Source organism: Acomys russatus, chromosome 13 (genome assembly GCF_903995435.1).
Source record: "Acomys russatus chromosome 13, mAcoRus1.1, whole genome shotgun sequence".
In the NCBI taxonomy this organism is placed as follows: domain Eukaryota; kingdom Metazoa; phylum Chordata; class Mammalia; order Rodentia; family Muridae; genus Acomys; species Acomys russatus.
Genome location: NC_067149.1, coordinates 54,172,438 through 54,192,324, shown reverse-complemented (window position 1 = coordinate 54,192,324; position 19,887 = coordinate 54,172,438). Strand labels below are relative to the sequence as shown.

Below are 19,887 nucleotides of genomic sequence, written 5' to 3'. Positions count from 1 at the left end.
ATTATATAGGCAAAACCCACAAAGCTATAATTTTTTGGAGCTGAATGAATTCATATCCTGTCTGGGTTTGGGGAAGGCTTGATTTTGTAGGATACATCCAGCAGGTGCCTTAGCCATTCAAGCAAGTAGGCGTTTCATACAAAAGTGGAGCTTCAGCGGTTATCCTGTTTAATCTTGTGACCCATTACCTTGTAGCAGTAGCTGAGGTGATGAAATAATTTTGCAACAATCAACAAATTTAAAAAATAAATAAATAAATAAATAAAAATTAAAAAAAAAAAACAAATTTTAAGAATAGTCCAACTGCACCAGGAAGTGGTCTATCTCAGGTCAGCTGACAGGGTACATTTAAGGTAGGAGTAATTTCTTCATGGCTTATACAAGCTAAAAACAATTTTGTTTTTACAAGCCTAGCACAGTAAACTTTTCCTCTAAACAAAAGGGTCACCATCCCAAAGGGAGCCCCGCCATCAGGTTACTCAGTGATATGAGATCAATGTGGGAATTTGAACTTTTTTTCTCTGTGTGTAAACAAATCCCTCCAAGGCGCAATTAGAAAGAAGTCTGGTATGGACAAAATGACACGTGGGGAAATAACAATTACAAGAAAGGCAAACCTTTTACAGAAAAAAGTACATTTTTTTTACCTTACAGTAAAATACTGGTACAAATATACTTGCACGGTTTGTTAATATTTTCAGTGGTAAAAACAATATTTGACAACTCTTTTGCTCACATTTTTGTAAAGACATCTCTATACTTTTGTACATAGATGAAAGAGCTACTCAAGGGGGCAGAGACGGATCAGGGGATAAGCTGCTTGCTGTATAATCATGGCAGCTGGAGTTCAGATCCTAGCATCTGTTGAAAAGCCACAGGACTGAACCTCCAGCTCCAATTTAATTCTTCCTTCTGTTTTCTAGCGGGGAGTTCTGGGCTTGTGTTATTGCTGGGATTATTGCCCAAATAGTGATGTATCTTCCTCAATGAATCCTATTGACAATGCTGAGATTTTATTTATTGCCTCCTTGGTAAATTGGTACCTGTTGTGCAGGTTTCCTCCGATATTGAAACATTCTACCCTTCATTCGCCCTGAAGGGAAGCTCCTTAAGCAGGAAGGCAAACAACTCAAAAGGTCTCAAAAAGTTCCCAAAACGAACCAGAATAAGCAATGGAAGTTGAGAGTCCCTCTTAGATGAAAGGAAACTGAGCTGCAAAGAAGACTCAAAAGAGCTGACCTCAGACCAGCTCCCTGGAAGAAGCAGAAACAAGTTGAGCTTCCTAGAAGAAATGTAGACCAACTAAGTCATTTGGAAAGGACAGTCTCCAACTTGCTCAGCTGCCTACAGGCTATGCAGTGTCTCCAGGTTCCCAGACTTTATGAGCAGTCACCCATGCTGGGGTGGGCTATGATAATGCAGCTGGCTTTGAGTCATTCTGTTCCTGTATGTAACCCCTTACCCATCTTCCTCTAAGTAACCCCAATAAAACTCATTGGTTCACCAAGTAACACTTTGGTGGTATCTACACTTTGGTCTGTCCTGTGTTCCTTATGTGGGGAGAAAAAGTTTTGTCACAAAATAGTACCTACTGGGTTTTAAAGTATAAAATTCTATTTATTCTCTGTAATTAGTAAGCATATTGTGAGAAGCTATTTGGAAGGGCACTTATATTTTGTTTTCTATAATTGACCATGATAGAAAGTCAGGACGAGCTAAGTTATGCTGAGATGATTTCAGTAGCCCTACCTGTGCTCTGCAGAGCGGAACTGAGAGACATATGACTAGTTCACAAACACTCCAACTTCCCATCAGGCAAGGGAGTACTTTGAGGTCCTGGACCCACCCACAGTTGGGCAGGGCCTTCACTCTCCAAAGAACGTTGGTTTGCGTTCTTTCAGGTAACATCACAAGCAGCTATGGAACCTTGAAGGCGGTGGCTAGGGCACCAGGGCCCCCACCCTCCAAGTCAGGCATCATTTGTGAGGCTTGCCTCTGATATGTTAGCTGAGTGGTTAAGGCCTGGTGTCTTACTAGTGGCTTACTAGGACAATTAATCCAATATCAAAGTTCTGGGTATTTAGCCGGTTACTGCTCCCTGGCAGTATCCTTCTAAGGAAGTATTTCTAGAACTCCTTGGAGTTTCTCACAGTGGACCCTGGTGAATTGCCAACATGTATCAGTCATTTTCTGACTGACCCTGGCACTGAAGTAAACTCTGTTTATAAAGACCTATTCTGAGCCAGGTGGTGATGGAGCACGCCTTTAATCCCAGCACTTGGGAGGCAGAGTCAGGCGGATCATTGTGAGTTCCAGGCCAGCCTGGTCTACAAATCAAGTCTAGGATAGTCAAGGTGACACAGAGAAACCTTGTCTTGAAAAACCAAAAAAAAAACAAAACAAAACAAAACAAAACAAAACAAAAAAGACCTATTCTGAGCCCTTCGTCTTGCGGCCTGATAGGTTTCCAACTTTGCACCAACCTGTAGATTATATATCTACTGGAAGAAGCAATTTTTCAGACATCAGGGTGACAACCACCCAAGAACACCCAGTCAGAGCCAGGTAGACAGTTGCTTTCACTTGAAAATTGGAAAGGCTATGCCATACCAGGGATCCAGCACCCCCACAGAAGCCATCCAAGCAGTGTCTCCATTGGACAACCTAAACAGCCTGGGATGGAGATGAAGCCTCAAGCTTCAGGACAAGATCAAAAACTGAAATACCAGGATGAAAGTGGGACAGACATGGAGTCTGAAGATTTGAGACAAGGTCAAAAAAGCAAATACCAAGATGAAGATGGACTGGAAATGAAGTTTGAAGAGCCTGGCAAGGCTCAGAAGAAAGCAGTCCAGAGCATCGTGAACAGCTGAACAAAAGTCAGATACAGAAACTCCAAGGAGAGAGTCCAAGACAATTAAAGCCCACAGATTGTGCCAAACATCTCCAGGGCAGGCTGTAACCGAGAGGAAGTCTGCTGATGGTGGCAAAGGTCACAAGCGAGCGGCCTTATTGTGTCACGGAGGAGTAGAGTGAAAAATCACCCAAAGAAAAAGTACAGAAGGTTTAGTGCAACACCGTACACCACCATGTAAAGCCACATAGGGCTCACACAACACCTACAGACACCTTGAAGATCAAACGGTGGAAGAGCACAGTCACAGATCCGAAATGACTCAGGGTGATCTAAATCAACCCACTGTTGTTGCCATTAGAGAATGTCCCTCACCAGAAAACAAAACAAAACAAAGCAAAACAAAGCAAAACAAAACCAAAAAACAGAAAAGAAGTGGTCAGAGCAGAAAGCTCCTGTTACACCGATGGAAGATGGAGTAAACCTTGAAGGAAGAAGGGAACGCAACTTGGAGCCTGACTTGCTAGGAACACGGGCTCAAATCTTCGTGGCAGCAGTAAGTTACTCCCCAACAAGACGTCAGTACGTGCGGCAGAGAAAAAGCCTCTTGCAGATTAAGAAAAGGGAAGAGGAATGGATCAAGGCCTTGGCATCACAGAGGACATGGAAAAGGAAATCAAGTGTGCTTTAGGGCCAGGGCCCCAAGAGGAAATCTTGAGTAATGGATTCAAACTACAAATCACACGAGGTGATATCCAGACACTAGAGACCGGTCAATGGCTCAGTGACGGGGCCACCAACTTCTATAGGCACCTCCTGGTTGGGAGAAGTAAAAATAAAGGCTACCCATCTCTTCATGTGTTTAGCGCCTTTTTTTTTTTAAACCACAAACTAAAGCATGGCAACTAAATTCTGTAAAAAGATGGACCCAAGGAATCAATCTTTTTGAAAAAGAACTTATTCTGAGCTGGGCATGGCAGCGCATGCCTGTAATCCCAGCACTCGGGAGGCAGAGGCAGGTGGATCACTGTGAGTTCGAAGCTATCCATGTCTACAAAGCAAGTCTAGGACAGCCAAGGTTACACAGAGAAACTCTGCCTCGAAAAAACAAAACACAAAAAACAAAACAAAACAAAACAAAAAACGCCTTTAATCCCAGTACTTGGGAGGCAGAGGTAGGCGGATCACTCTGAGTTCGAGGCCAGCCTGGTCTACAAAGTGAATCCAGGACAGTCAAGGCTACACAGAGAAACCTTGTCTTGAAAAACCAAAACCAAAACTAAAACAACAACAACAACAACAAAAAAAACCCAACAACGTATACTGATACCTATTCACCATAAGGTACATTGGAGCCTGGTGGCAATAGGTCTGAGAAAACAAAGTATTGTATACCCCAATTCCATGGGACAGATAGGGCAGACTATTTGTGAGACCAGCTTCCAACATTTACAATATGAAAGCAAAACACAAAGGAACATTTAGCAGGACTCTTTGGAATGGAAGCAATACGGTGTGACTTCTGAGGAGATTCTTCAACAACTGAATGGAAGTGACTGTGGAATGTTGGCCTGTAAATACACAGATTACATTTCTAAAGACCAGCCTGTAACCTTTTCTCAGCAACACACGCCTATTTTTAGGAAGAGGATGGTGTGGGAAATCCTACACTTACTGTAACAACATCCACCTGGTTGCTATGGCAGCCCTGCATTTCTCCATCAATGTTTCTATAGACCTCAAGAAGAAGGTACTGAGCTGTGTGACATGGATGAAGCCTGCTGTCTTCAATCTAGTTTTAACTTGGGGCATGGGATTGCTGCCCCTCTTGCCATAGGATACATGTAACTACTGCAAGCTTAGAGATGCGCTCCCAACCCACGTAAGAACACATATTCAAAAATATTATTTTAATGCTGGATTTAGTCTATGAATTAATTTTTTTTGTCTTCCTGCTCCCCACTCCATTGGTTGTTTTCATTAACTCATTTGCCAATCTTGGCAGTTGTCATTTTTTCAATACTGTTCATTACCAGCTCTATTTCTTGTTTATTTCTGAAAGGAATGCCCATCACAGTGTCATTTTCTGCGGAAGATCAGGCGGGGCATCAGCAGGAAGCGTTGACTAGCATCTCTAATGCTGGAATTGTAGCTGTTAAATTGAAGCTGGAGGGGTGAGAGTCATTTTTTATGAATTTTTTTTTAAAGCTTAAAAGTTGTATAAGAAATGAAAATGGGTCGCATTGACTGGTGCTTTCCTGGACCACCACACTCTGCTGGGTTTGTATAGGACGCAGGACTGTAGCCAAGCTACTGACTGCCTGTCTAGGACTATTAAGATGAGCATCAGGGTTATTTAAAGACACAGTCTTTCCCAGAATTTATTTTTGGAAGTTGATCTGAAGTAACTGCAATGGTAAATGTCCATTTTTATCCCAGGTCTCATTGGATCCAAACCTTGGCTTTGCTAGAGCTGTGTTGAATTGTTTTATTTGAAAAGTTCTATTCAATTTAAAGTTTTAGCTTTTTTTTGTTTTCTTAAAATTTTTTGGTATGTATTAAGTTCAAATTGACATTTTTCACCATTAAATTAACATTGCTACATCTCATTACCACAGGGGAAGTGGGGATTTAGGCGTTGGAGTTGATATTGCCAATTATACAATAGTCCATTTACACCAGTTAACTTTTCTATTCATTATCTGACAGTTGTGTTTATGCCATTTTTATTCAATAAAGTCTATAGTTATTTAGATCATGTTTTGCAAGATCTGTCTGGTGCCTTCTGTTGTTTTTGTGGTGTAGTAATGAAACCTGGATTGTGTGATGAAATCTGAAAAGCAGGCGTCCAGGCTATGGACCACCAGCTCCAGCCATCTACACATTGTGCACAGTGACTAGACTTCTGTTCTGGGCCTCTTAAACAAAGTTGGGGTATTCCAGAGGGGATCTGCTCCATTATCTTGGTTTGCAGAGAGAGAATATATGTGGAGTTTAGTTGAGCAGAGTCCAGCCAAGCCCTGTAGATTTGCAGTGGTGGGCAAACTTAATGTAATGTACATCCCTGTGTACATTTATCGTTGAAGAGTGGCATCTGCCATTGAAGCCACTTTTCCTTATTGTAAATGGAAATGCAGGTCCACTGCTCACCACTCTATGAAAACCAAAGAGATTGATACTGGTGAAAGGAAATAGTGTCTCTACAGCTTTGCCCAGATTTAGGGAGAGAACATGTCTCAGTTCTCCTTGGCCTGTAGCGGCTTGACGCTGTAGAGAAAAGACAACACAGTTGGGGAAATGGCTCCATTGGCAAAGTACTTGCTGGGTAAGTATGAGGATCCAAGTTACACCAAGGGCCCCAGCAGGATAAGCCATGAGGCATGGCCACCAGACATGAGATCCCTGATTCCTTTTGACACAGTGGTTTCGTTTTATCTCCTTTCTGCCCACTTCTTCCCTTGCTTCTTCTGCAAGTAGATTTCTCTAATTAATTCCTTGAGGACAGAGGATCCCAGAATCCTTCAGATGATCTTCTGAACCTTGTTAACATCCAATAGCAGCAGTGTCTACTTTCAAGTGCTTAATATGTATGCCTTTCGAAAGAGCATTATGTGAGCTAAAGAAATGGTTGAAAACCTAAAGCTCATTGGTAGACGGGATAGATGGGATGGCTTACCCACATAGAATGTGTAAGGCCGTGTGTTCAATCCTCAGCACCTCAAAAGAAGAAGAAAAGAATTTGAAAGGTAACATACATAATTGAAGGAAGCTTTTTTCTTTTTTCTTTTCTATTTTTTGGTTTTTCGAGACAGGGGTTCTCTGTATAACAGCCCTGGCTGTCCTAGACTTGTAAATACTCAATAAGCATGGGAAAAATAGAAACAGAAAAAGAACAAAGCAATACTTTTCAGCCTATACACAAACAAAAGTTCTCAATAAAAAAAATTATAGATATATTTTCTGTATATATCAGGAGGCAGAGGAAGGCGGATCTCTGAGGCCAGCCTGGTCTACAAATCAAGTCCAGGACAGCCAGGGCTGTTACATGAAGAAACTCTGTCTTGAAAAACCCAAACAAATTTTTTAATTAAAATATTTTCTGTGTGTAAATGTTTTGGCTACATGTATATATGTGTACCCTATGTGTGAATGGCACCCTCATAATTCAGAAGAGGGTGTTGGATCTCTTGGAACTGGAATTATGGGTAGTGGCCATATGGTGCCCAGGTTCTGGGAGTCAAACCTGGGTCCTGTGCAAGAGCCACAAGTGATCTTAACTGCTGAGCCAATGCTCCAATCTCCCCAAGTAAACAATTTTTAAAGAAGACAGTTGAAAGTGTTGAGCCAAGGGCTGGGGATGTAGTCCAGGGTTGGCTGCTTGCCTAGCATTCATGAAGCCCTGGGAGTGATCCTCAGCATACATAAAGCAGGCATGGTTGTGCATTCCTACAAATCTAACACTGGGGAGGCAGGGGTAGGGACAGGGAGGTCACAAGTTCAAGACAATCTTCAGCTACATAGAAAATTTGAGGCCAACCTGGGATAGAGGTAAATGCTTTCCTCTGAGTTTTCATCCTCAGCAACATTACTGCTCTGAGCCCACATATATGAAGTCAGTAGTGCCAGGAGCTAGAAAACATGGAGGATACTTTTACGGAAAGCATACATGGTACAGTTGAGTTCAAATACCATAAAATAATTTAAATTGAGGTTACTTATCACACTCTGTGTCATTAATGCCATTAACACTCTATTAGACACCTCATTTAATATTTTGGGTATAGCCCATGCCAAATGTCAGAGAAAGAACATCTGGATTGTTGAATTGAAGGACACTTGTTCATAACACATCCTTGTGAGCCAAAAAAATGTCAGAGCATTTTAATAATCAAGAAACATCTGGAAACTGCTGACGTCTCTACTTCCAGGATAAGTCCCAGAGAGCCTCTCCATTGCAACCAAAGCCTGCAACGTTATTAATATCAAAGTCTGTACTGAAGCCTGGCAGCTTAAGAGACCCACGGATGGGTACCTCTGGTGGGCCATGAAGCTGTAGCTTGAAGATGCTCGTGGATGTTGCATCCCTCGGGGGAACATGTAGCAGCAGGTGGCCAAATTCAGTAAGAAGATTAAGTTTCCAAATAGCAGTTGTACTGCAAATGGCTCAGTTCTTTCACAGCACATCATCTCATGTTCACTTGGTGTGCCATGAGACATAGCTGGCCTTCAGTAAAGACAATATAGTCTGTGCAAGAGGAAATCAGGCCCGCCATTGTTGTCATGATGTTACAGTTGCGATGTACATGCTCCAGGAGGCGTGGCAGGAGCCTTTGCGATGGAAAAGCTCCTTGTTGCTTTGAAATATTGCATCATGAGTTTTGTAGGGTCAACCAGTGATCTTCTGGGCAGTGATCATTACTGGACCTAAAATACCAGCAGAATACTGGCCGTCATGAGTGGACAAAGTACTTACTATGCAAGCATGAAGACTTCAGTTTAGATCCTTAGCATTTATGTGAGAAGTCAGGCATGGCAGCAATGCCTATAAACCCAGGCTTGGGAGGCAGAGATAGGAGGATCTTGGAGACTCGATGGTCAGTCAACCTAGTCAGTCAGTGAGCTCCAGGCTTAGTTAGAAACCTTGTGTCAAAAAAACAAGGTGCAGCCAGGCAGTGGAGGCGCACGCCTTTAATCCCAGTACTCAGGAGGCAGAGGCAGGTGGATTGCTGTGAGTTCCAGGCCAGCCTGGTCTACATAGCAAGACTAGGATAGCCAAGGCTACACAGAGGAACCCAGTCTCGAAAAGACAACAAACAACACCAAAAACAAAAAACCCTCAAAAGGAGACCAATTACACATCTTAGAACTGATTTTAAAGCAGGACATGATGACCTCTGCCTCTAATCCCAGAACTCAGGACTAAACAAAACAAACAAACAAACAAACAAACAGGGCTAGAGAGATGACCTAGCAGTCAAGAGCACCTTCTGCTCTTCCAAGGATCCAGGTTCTATTTCCTGCACCTACATGGCAGCTCACACTGCATTAACTCCAGTCCAAGAGGATCTGATGTCTTCTTCTGGATTCTACATGCAAAGATCCATATAGATAGTAAACAATCATAAACATTACAAATACAAATATATTTTTAAAAAAATGAAACAGGGTCTGGAGAGATGGCTCAGCAGTATTCATTTTTTTAAAGATTTAATTAATTAATTAATGTATGAATGCTTTATCTGTACATATACCTGCACACCAGAAGAGGGCACCAGATCTCATTATAGATGGCTGTGAGCCATCATGTGGTTGCTGGGAATTGAACTCAGGACCTCTGGAAGAGCAGATAGTACTCTTAACCACTGAGCCATCTCTCCAGCCCCATGTTTTTTGTTTTTTGTTTTTTCAAGACAGGGTTTCTCTGTGTAGCCTTGGCTGTCCTGTACTCACTTTGTAGACCAGGCTGGCCTCTAACTCACAGCAATCCGACAGCCTCTACCTCCAGAATGCTGGGATTAAAAATATGTACCACCATGCCGGACCAGCAGTATTCACTTTTTTTTTTTTGAGATAGGGTTTCTCTGTGTAGTCTTGGTTGTCCTGGACTCGCTTTGTAGACCAGGCTGTCCTTGAACTCATAGCGGTCTACCTGCCTCTGCCTCCCAAGTGCTGGGATTAAAGCCATGCGCCACCATGCCCAGCCAGAATTCACTTTTAACTGCAAATTTTTGTGAAGTTTTATTGTATATAATTAAAATTTTCTACTGTAGATATCTATTGCTTTGCAATGAGGAACAAAGTGGATAAAAATTACTATAAATGACTGTATTATATACCTTGTGTTTGGAGAAACAACTTTGCTAAAATATGATGTCGGGTCCCTGAAGAGGACAAGAATATGCTCTAAAACACAGGAAAGTGAGCACAATCATCTTCTTACATATACAGACAAATACTCTTTGCAGAGCTCCATTGAGAATATGTCATTCACACTGTACAGGTTCCTCAGGAATAAATCGAGGTCAGCAAGTGATTCTTCTTAGATAAATGTGCCTTAAATGCTATGAATCCTGCAGCTCACACACTCAGGAAATTGGAGGATCCTGTGAAAACCATTATGCCACAGTTTTCCATTAGATTTGTTCTGATTTAAAATCTGCCTGCTTTTTCAATTCTTTTCCCACTCAACATCAAAGTCATAATTGGGTTCAAGGTCTGAACACTCTAATTCTCAAACAGCAATAGCCCGAAACTGATACTGGACATGGTTTTTTTGTTTTGTTTTGTTCTATTTTTTGTTTGTTTGTTTGTTTTGTTTTGTTTGAGACAACACAGGGTTTCTCTGTGGTATCCTGGCTATCCTGAACTCGCTTTCTAGACCAGGCTGGCCTCGAACTCACAGTGACTTGCCTGCCTCTGCCTCCTGAGTGCTGGGATTAAAGGTGTGTGTCACCACTGGACATGCTTTTTTAAAAGGCTATACAAAGACTTAGCAAAGAATCTGCATATTCATCTCTGCCTCAGGGAGAGCTGACTTCACTGCTTGACATTTGGAGCAACACTGCTGTAGGATCTTTGAAATCAAAATGCCAAACTGGGATTGGCCCTGGGAAAAACAAGGTACTAACTGCAAGGTGAGCAGAGGCTGATGTAATTAGGATATTACAGGTCGACCACTCAGACCTGCTTAGACCAGTAAGGCTGACAGAGGTGACTGCCAATCCTATTCTGCTTTGTTAAAATTATCTGTGCATATCCTTTGCCTTTATAATTTGCAGTTCCCAGCATGCACCTGACACCATGGCATATCAGCATCCCAACCCCATTTGAGTAGAATAAGGAACTAAATTCTATTTTGGAAAATCCCAACCCATTTCTGGATTTTCCCATCTTTGTTTCACTTCAACTCACAATCCCCACCCCCATTAAAGTTTTCCCATAATGTGAGCTACCCCAAAATCCCAAGAAGCAACTCATTTAAGAAACCTAAACCACCCCTGGAGTGGGAACCTTTGTCCTTTGTCATGTGGGAAACTTTCCACAAATTCCTTACTTTGTCTCGTTTCTCAATTCTTTCTTTGATGGAGACAGGAAATATTGGGAAGAGATTTCTATCTAGCTTACCCCACATCTATGGCAAGTCCTTGAAAGTGCAGGAGCTAAAATGAAACAGTGAAAATAGCAAACTACAAAAGATACAGATAGCCTGCTTTGCTCTGAAATGTGTATTTTTGAAGGTTGTTTGTTTGTTTGTTTGTTTGTTTGTGACAAGGTTTCTCTGTGTAGCTCTGTCTGTCCTTAACTCACTTATGTAGACCAGGCTGGTCTCAAACTCAGAGATCCACCACACTCTGCCTCCCAAGTGCTGGGATTAAAGGCCTGCACCATGACTGCCTGGCAGAGGTTTTTTGTTTGTTCGTTTATTTCTTAACTTGTTTATTTTTATTTCATATGCAATGGTGTTTTGTCTTTTGAGGGTGTCAGATCTCCTGGAACTAGAGTTACAGACAGCTGTGAGCTGCCATGTCAGTGCTGAGAACTGAACCCGGGTCCTCTGGAAGAGTAGCCAGTGCTTTTAACTGCTGAACCATGTCTCTAGCCCATGGAAATAGTGGTAAACAGAAGAATATCCTTATAGCAAAGCTGTGTTGGTTCATAACTGATTTTCCCTAGGCAAAAGGGGCTGAAACAGACTTACTGCCTTCAACAAGGGAAATCGCTCAGCTTGGTTGCTGTACCAACAGGTAACATGCGTTCATCCCCACCTTACAGAAACCAAAACTCCTTACCTACTTCCAGGGCTCCTCCACCCAGTTTGTGCCTAAGGTGCTCAGAGCGCACCATTCTCTCAAGCAGGCCCTGTTTCTATCCAATTATTCCTGTGTGATTTTTATCTGATGGAGCCTCCAACAGCTGGTGCTACTGGAGCTCTCCAAGCAATCGCCCAAGTACCACTTATTTTTTGTTACTATTCTGGTTACAAAGTTATATATCTTGAGTAAGTGGGCTCTTGCCAACTCTAAACTTTCCAATTACAACATTTTATTCAACTTCATGGTTCTTAGTGACAGAAAAAACAGCCCATTATAACACTAGAGACTTTTCAAACCAACTTTTTTGTTTCTTTGGGGACACAACCTACCTATTTAGCCCTGCCTGACTTGAGATTTGCAATGGAGCCCAGATTGGCTTTGAACTCCCTGTGATCCTCCTGCCTCTGCTTCCAGGGTGCTAACATTCTAGGACTACACCATCATGCTGGCTCCTTATAGAACTTGTTGTAAAACTAGTTTAATGGTTGAGAGCCTTTTTTTTTTTCTCAGTAAAACAGGAAAAAACAAAACAAAACCCACCCAATAACTACACCTCCCATAAAGAAAGTTAAGTGTTATATCATATAATGTATTTCTTTGTTTTGTTTTGTTTTTCTGAGCTAGGGTCTTACTCTTCAGTCCCTGCTGGCCTCGAACTTGCTATGTAGGCCAAGGTAGCATTGGATTCACAGAGTTATGTGCCTGATTATCCTCCTGAATGCTGGGACAAAAGGCACATGTCATCGGGCCATACATAAAACATTCTGATTTGTTGTTTTGTTTTTCTTTTCTTTTTTTTTTTTCGAGACAAGGTTCCTCTGTGTACCTTTGGCTGTCCTAGACTCACTTTGTAGACCAGGCTGGCCTCAAACTCACAGCGATCCACCTGCCACTACCTCCCAAGTGCTCGGATTAAAGGCATGCGCCACCACACCTGGCTACATTCTGATTTTTATTTGGGTGATAATCCAAATGGTTTATGTCAAATTGAAATGTATTCCTAATCTGAATAAATTAATACAATTTAAAAGAAGAAGTGTATTCCTAAAATTATTCAAAATAAAAGACATTATACAAACTGGCTTAAAAACAAAATCCTAATGTTAGATACTAAAACGTTATAGAAAATTTTCATATAAATGACCACTAGGTTTTTAGATTCAAAATGTTATTGTAGGAAGCAATGCTTTAATCATATAATGTCCTTCCTTCCTTTTTTTTTTCTCAAGACAGGGTTTCTCTGTGTATCCTTGACTATCCTGGACTCACTCTGTAGACCAGACTGGCCTCGAACTCACAGTGATCCACCTGCCTCTGCCTCCCATGTGCTGGAATTAAAGGCATGTGCCACCATGCCCGGCTCTTTCTTCTGTCTTAATTAGAGCTTCTATTGCTATGAAGAGACACCATGACCATGGCAACTCTTATGAAGGAAAACATTTCATTGGTGCTGGCTTACAGTTTAGAGGTTTAGTCCATTATCATTATGGCAGAAATCAAGTCAGCACACAGGCAGGCATGGTGCTGGAGAAGGAGCCAAGAGTTCTATAACTGCCAACTTGACAGACTAGAAAACCTTGAAAGAAAAAAAGGTCTCAATTGAGCAATTAGCTTTATAAAGTTGGTCTGTGACCATGTATTAAGAGATTGTTCTCATTATCTTAATTGATAGAGAGGAGCTCAGCCCACTGTGGGCAGCACCATTCCCTGGGCAGGTGGTCCTGGGCTTCATAAGGAGCTGGAACATCATTCCTCCGTGCTTCCTACCTCCTGGTTCCTGCCTCTGCCCTGACTTCCCTTAGTGAAGGACAGTGACCTAGACATAAGGCAAACAAACCCTTTGCTCCCTAAGCTGATTTTGGTCAGAGTGATTTATTGCAGCAACAGAAAGGAAATTAAGACAGGTATGTTTAAGAAGACGTTAGAATGAAGCAAAAGGGAAACAAGCTATTAAGCTTCTTTTCAAGTTAAAAAAAAAATAGAACTGATTTAATGTTTCCTTGAAATAATTCTCACATACAAATTATTTTATAGCGCATATAAACACTCTTAGATAAACAATATCAAAGTTCAAAAACAAGTTTGTAAATACATCTGCTTTTCTTCAGTGCTGGGACTGAATCAGGACCTCACATATGTGGACCACGTACTCTACCAACCCAAAAAACAACAACCCATCAGTAACGACCAAAAAATCCTTCCAATCATAAAAATGAAAAGCTAAAAACAAAGTCACTTAGTCTAGTGAGATATAAATCACATTTTATTTATTTATTTATTTTTGCAAGACAGGGTTTCTCTGTGTAGCTTTGACTATCCTGGAATTGCTTTGTAGACCAGGCTGGCCTCGAACTCACAGTGATCCGCCTGCCTCTGCCTCCCAAGTGCTGGGATTAAAGGCGTGCGCCACCACTGCCCGGCATAAATCACATATTTCCAAATAGTATATGTTTATGATCAGCTGCTTCTAGCTGATAATTTTCAAAGTTAAAAAAAAAAAAAAAAAAGGCCCAACAAATCCAACTGAATGATCCGAGCCGCGCTAACCTCACATAGCCTGGGCACAGAGCGCCCCCTACTGAGAGTTTCTGACTGAATTCCAAAAGCTCACTCTAGTAATTTAGACTTAAGACAGTTTAACACCGATACTTGATACTTGAAGGGGTTTTACAATTTATCCATGTAGTTCTCTGTTTCTTGTACCTGTACTTGTCTTGAAACACCCAGTAAAAATCGAAAACAATCATGTAAAACCTCTAGTAAACAGTGAAATCTCAACAAACGGCAGTCACCATCATCACAGTTAATATAACAGTTAATATCTGTATGTATCAGCAGCATCCAAAAATAATGTATTGAGGTATAACTCACACACCATAAAATTACATTTTCCATCTTTCTATAGCTCAAGCTGACCTTGAACTTGGAATCTACCCAACTCAGACTTCCCAGTGTTAGGATTACAGACCTGTGCCAGCACACCTGATTTTTTTTTTTACCTTTAAAAACGTATTTTGAAGGCCAGGCATGGTGGTTCATGCCTTTAGCACCACCATTCCAGAGAAAGAGGCAGGTAGATGCCTGCAGGTTCCAGGCCAGTCTGGTCTGCATAAGGAGTCCTAGGACAGCCAGGGTTACATAGAAGAGACCTTGTCTCAACCAACCAACCAACCAACCAATTAATTAATTAAAAATTATTGGGTAAGTAATTTACCTGATGAGTCTCAATGAATGTAATTACTATTTAAGTAAGTTATCATTAGTCTCACAGGAACCTAGAAATTGCTTTTGCTGTAAAGAATTGTTTCATCATTGGCTCCCAAGGCAAGAAAAGACTGTGATCTCTATCCTCGTTTGTGTCTGTCACCTTTACTCTGCGTATGTCATCGTCATATGCTTTAACTCAGCATTAACTATACTAATTATTAAAGAAGTATCTGTTTTAAAACCAAGGCTAAGGCCAGGCGGTGGAGGCACATGCCTTTAATCCCAGAACTTGGGAGCAGAGGCAGGTGGATCTCTGTGAGTTCGAGGTTAGCCTGGACTACAGAGCAAGCTTCAGGACAGCCAGAGCAGTTAAACAGAGAAACCCTGTCTTGAAAAACCAACCAACCAACCAACCAACCAAAACAAAAAACAAAAACAAAAACAAAAAAGCCAAGGCTAGCTAACCTATCTCCAACAATTGAGAGGGAAGAGAAACTGAGGCATCTTATCATAGCTTTCATGATGCCCTGTTCTGGACCCCAAAAGGATGCCTGAATGTCCCCAGATGTGGTTTTAAATCTGTGGTTATCTTGGATTACAAGAACAGCAGTGCCTCAAAGACAGTGAGAACTTCTTCATGCCATGTAGAAGCAGAGCTCAGATAATGGTCAACCAGAGATAGGGAGCAACCAGGTCACACTCTGACCAAACCTGCTTAGTTATGCCTTCTTAACACTTCCTCTCTATTAACCTGGAGCTCATATCAGTGCCTTGATGGTGGTCTTGCCACTGAGACCCTTTATCTATACAGCCTAACAAAGCCATGTTACTTTACTCTACCCTGCCTGTCACCACTACATGTCTCTGTAATTGATGTGGTGAGTTGGTTGGGATTCCCAGAGCTCTTACCCTAAACTCCAGTGATATCACCATAGTGGGTTTTGGTTTTTCAAGATAGGGTTTCTCTGTGTAGCTTGGCTGTCCTGGACTCGCTTTGTAGATCAGGCTGGCCTCGAACTTAGTGTGATCTACCTGCCTCTGCCTCCCGAGTGCTGGGATTAAAGGCACGCGCCACCACCGCTCAGCCACCATAATGGTTTTAATTGCCTTCCACTAGGAACTAATAATGCTGAGCACATCTTCTGCGTGCTTGTGCTCATTGCCTCTGAAGCAGCCTTTCTCTGTACGCGAGTTCTGCTTCCTCACTGTGACAGCGAAAACTCAAATGCCCACTCTCTCTTGTAGGCGTGTCCCCCAGATTCTGCAAACCAGAAAGATGAATGAGATGTCATTCAAATCCCAACAAACATGAATGGGAAAAAAGAAGCTGCTTAGTGTCCCAAAAGTGGCAAAGTCAATGTTGACTCGCATCAAAACACCACTAGGAGTCTATTTTCCTAGTCCTAGGGATGCAACAGTAGTTTCATAATGAAAATAGTATAAAGCCTTATAAAACCAGCCTCAAACCAAATTAAACAGCACTATCCAAAATAATAAATATTTATTAGTATTAGTAATAATTACCAATTAGTAGTGATTATTACTAACTATTATTTGGCCAGGTCTCACTATTTAGCCCTGACTGGTCAGGAACTCTCAGAAATTTGCTTTCATCTGTCTCCTACAGACTGGGATTAAAAGCTTGCCTCATGGTGCCTAGCTGCAATCCTTTGTGCTACTCAGTATCTCCTTGATAAGATCCTTTATTCTGTCTAGCTCAAGACTGAAATTCTAGAATATATGTCAAGTACTTAAAAGAAAAATATCTAATGGGAATCTACCAAGAATGATAAGAAAGTACAGTGACTAGCTAGCTAAGTAATTCAAATGTAATGATAACATTATGGAATCTGTCAAGAATATTGCTTTTCTCTCTGAACACTATTCTTATTTAAAAACACCAACCTGACAACCTATGGTAATGTTGTGGGGTCCACTTAGATCCAACATAACTCAAACACCAAATCAAGACAGATGACAAAAATGTATTGAAATCAAGCCACTACTGACCAATCAAGGAACACAGAACAGACTTGGGAGTTGATCTGCAACTAGGAGGCGGAATATCACAGAATATTTATGCTTGCAAACCACAAACATCTGTGCCAACTTATTGTTACATTTTCCCACCAAACAGGGTAGGAGTTGGCTCCTGGGGCCTGGGAACATGAACTTAGTTTGACCCTGCCAGCAAGACGGAGAAGTTGTCCTTGAGATGGCCTGACCCCGACAACTGTCTCCATACAGCAGAAGCTGCTCAACTATTGGGAAGTTCCCAGCTTCTGTAGGGCCTGGAACCTTGAACTTAGTTTCTCTCATGATTAAATGGCGTCTGAAAACAAAATGGCAGCATTTAGAACAAGTTTCTTTTGCTTGCTCCTGACAGTAATTCATGCCTCAACACTGGTCAATATTTTCTCAGCAATTACAGAAATGACCTTGTTCCTTCAAACATAGTAATTGATAATATTTGTTGCCAATGTGGGGTGTGAGCAGCCTGAAAAATGTCAGCATTTGAAAACCTTTTGTTAGCTACCTGCCAAGTCTGACACCTTACCCAATCAATACTTAGTAGGTGGCAGTGTTAATGGATGGGATTGGAACACTAGGTGGCAGTGTTAATGAATGACATTTTAAATTTTGTATTGAATGAAATATAGCAACATATGGAAGACCTGCAAAAGTCAATGAACCAATATTTTCCAGAAGACCAATACAAGGTTGTAAAAGGAACTTTTGTTTGTTTCAGCTGTCGTCTGCGAAGATTACTGCCTCTGTCTGCTAATCTATGCCTAGTCCTGGAAGCTTCTAGTCTCTGCACAATCTAACCTAGGCTTAGAATATTTTCAGCCTGTGAGAATTACTGCTTAATAAGCTCACCCTTTCTTGTTCTTACTGGCTTTTCTCTCAGCCTCTGAATTGCTCTGCTTGGCCTCAAGCCAATGCCAGCAATCTGCTCCAACTTCTTATCTCCTTCTTATTCTCTGGCTTGTTCTGCTTTACCTGTCTCTAGCTTGTTCGCTCTCTGCAACTGGTCTATCTAATACTATGCCAGTAAAACTGTCCCTTCTCTCTGTAAAACTGCCCCTTAAGTAGCTTCCCTTTCCTCTCTCTTCTCCCGAGAGTTGGGTACATCCTATTCTGTCAAATCGTGTTTCATCACTTTCTTTTTCTGCCACTCAATTAGACATCACTTTCAAACACAGGTGCTTCCTTCTACAAACTAACTTTAGCCTTATTGTTTGGGATTAAAGGCGTGTACCACATCTGGACCTAAGCTTTTCTTTACCTGATACTTGCTCTATACCAGGCTGGCCTGGAACTCAGATCTGCTTGTTTCTGTCTCCTGGATTAAAGGCGTGATTGTATTCTAGCTGGATCATACAGACCTAGAAGGTCTTTGGATGTAATCTTTTGCCAGAGCAGCTATGCTCTGAATTAAAATGCCTCTACACGAGGTGGCTGGAGAGATAACTTAGCAGTTAAGAGCACTAGCTGCTCACCCAGAGGACCTGGGTTTCATTCCTGGCACCGACATGGTGGCTCACAACCATTTATAACTCTAGTTCTAGGGGACTCAACACCCTCTTCTGTCCTAGTCACTGCATGTACAGTGACCTCTAGTGATAGGGACCTCTCATCCCCTGCAAAAGCAGCATGGCTTTTTATTGCTGAGCCATCTATCTAGTTTGCTTGTTTGTTTTTGTTTGTTTTGAGACAGGGTCTTTATTATATAGATCAGGATGGCCTCAAAATGGCATTGATAAGTGTTCTAAAACTACTTTTACACTAGCTTGTTATAAAATAGTATGAGTTAGATGTTAGATTATAATTTATTTTTTAAATGATGTATTTTTTTTTTAATGTGCTTTGGTGTTTTGCCTCCATGCATGTCTGTGTGAGGATGCAAGATCCCCTGGAACTGATATTTCAGTTATGAGCTGCCATGTGGGTGTTGGGAATTGAACTCGATCCTTTGGAAGAACAGACATTACTCTTAACCATGGAGCCATCTCTCCAGCCCCAGATTATAATTTATTATACTAGCTCAATAGCTAAAAGCTTTACTATTGTACAGATTTTTGCTGGTAAACAAGAAACAGTGATTGCCTTCAGAAAAGTGAGAGGGACAGATGGCATTCCCCCCTTAAAACCCTTTACAACCTAGTCTTATTTATTTTGTATGAACTTTGTGTGTGTGTGTGTGTGTTTACACATGTGCCACAGCTCTCACGAGGTGGCAGAGGACAGCTTGTTGGAGACACTGTAGATTTTCAGATCAAACTCAGAAGAGCCTTGGTTGTAGGCTTCTTTACTCGACTTTTTCGCTAGCCCCCTTTTCCCTCGTTTACTTCCATATTTGGTAGGTATATTGCCTAAAAAGGAACAGAACTAAGCCCCTATAAGATCTGGTTCTGCCTGGGTGGTGGCGGCATGTGTCATTAAGCCCAGCACTTGGGAGGCAGAAGCAGGTGGATCTCCGTGAGTTCGAGGCGAGCCTAGACTACAGAACAAATTCCAGGGCAGCCAGAGCTGTTACACAGAGAAACTGTCTCGAAAAACCAACCAACCCATCAGTCAATCAATAAATCTTGTGCCATAGGTTCTCCAGCTGTCTTGAGAGCAACATCCATAGCCCATCGCCCTTTTGAAATATCACCTATCACAACCACTTTAAAAATAAAGTAAGGAAAAGATGATTTTCAACATTTCCTCACCACGAACTTCAGGGCTCCTATATTTCTCCGCTTTCCCATTGCTTTGCAGCAACATCGTGTCACGCCTTTCATTTTCTCCTACCCTAGGGTCCACACTTTCCTCCTCCCACTGGAGGATCTCAACTGTGACCCCCGTCAGCCGACACCGCCCCCCCCACGCCCTGCCCCGCGAGATTCCGGAGCTCGGCCGGGTGGGAATGAGGTACGCGAGGGCGGGATCCCATCCCTTTGGTCAGCACCTGCCAGGAGTCTCGAAGCATCACCTGCAGTTTCGCCCTCCCCAGCCACCGCTAAC

At 41.9% G+C, this 19,887-nt stretch overlaps 1 pseudogene; it reads left to right on the top strand.

Annotated features, from left to right (window-relative positions):
- The first annotated feature begins 2,453 nt into the window (after window positions 1-2,453).
- LOC127197505 (sentrin-specific protease 2-like) lies at window positions 2,454-4,738 on the top strand (annotated as a pseudogene).
- Window positions 4,739-19,887: the final 15,149 nt, after the last annotated feature.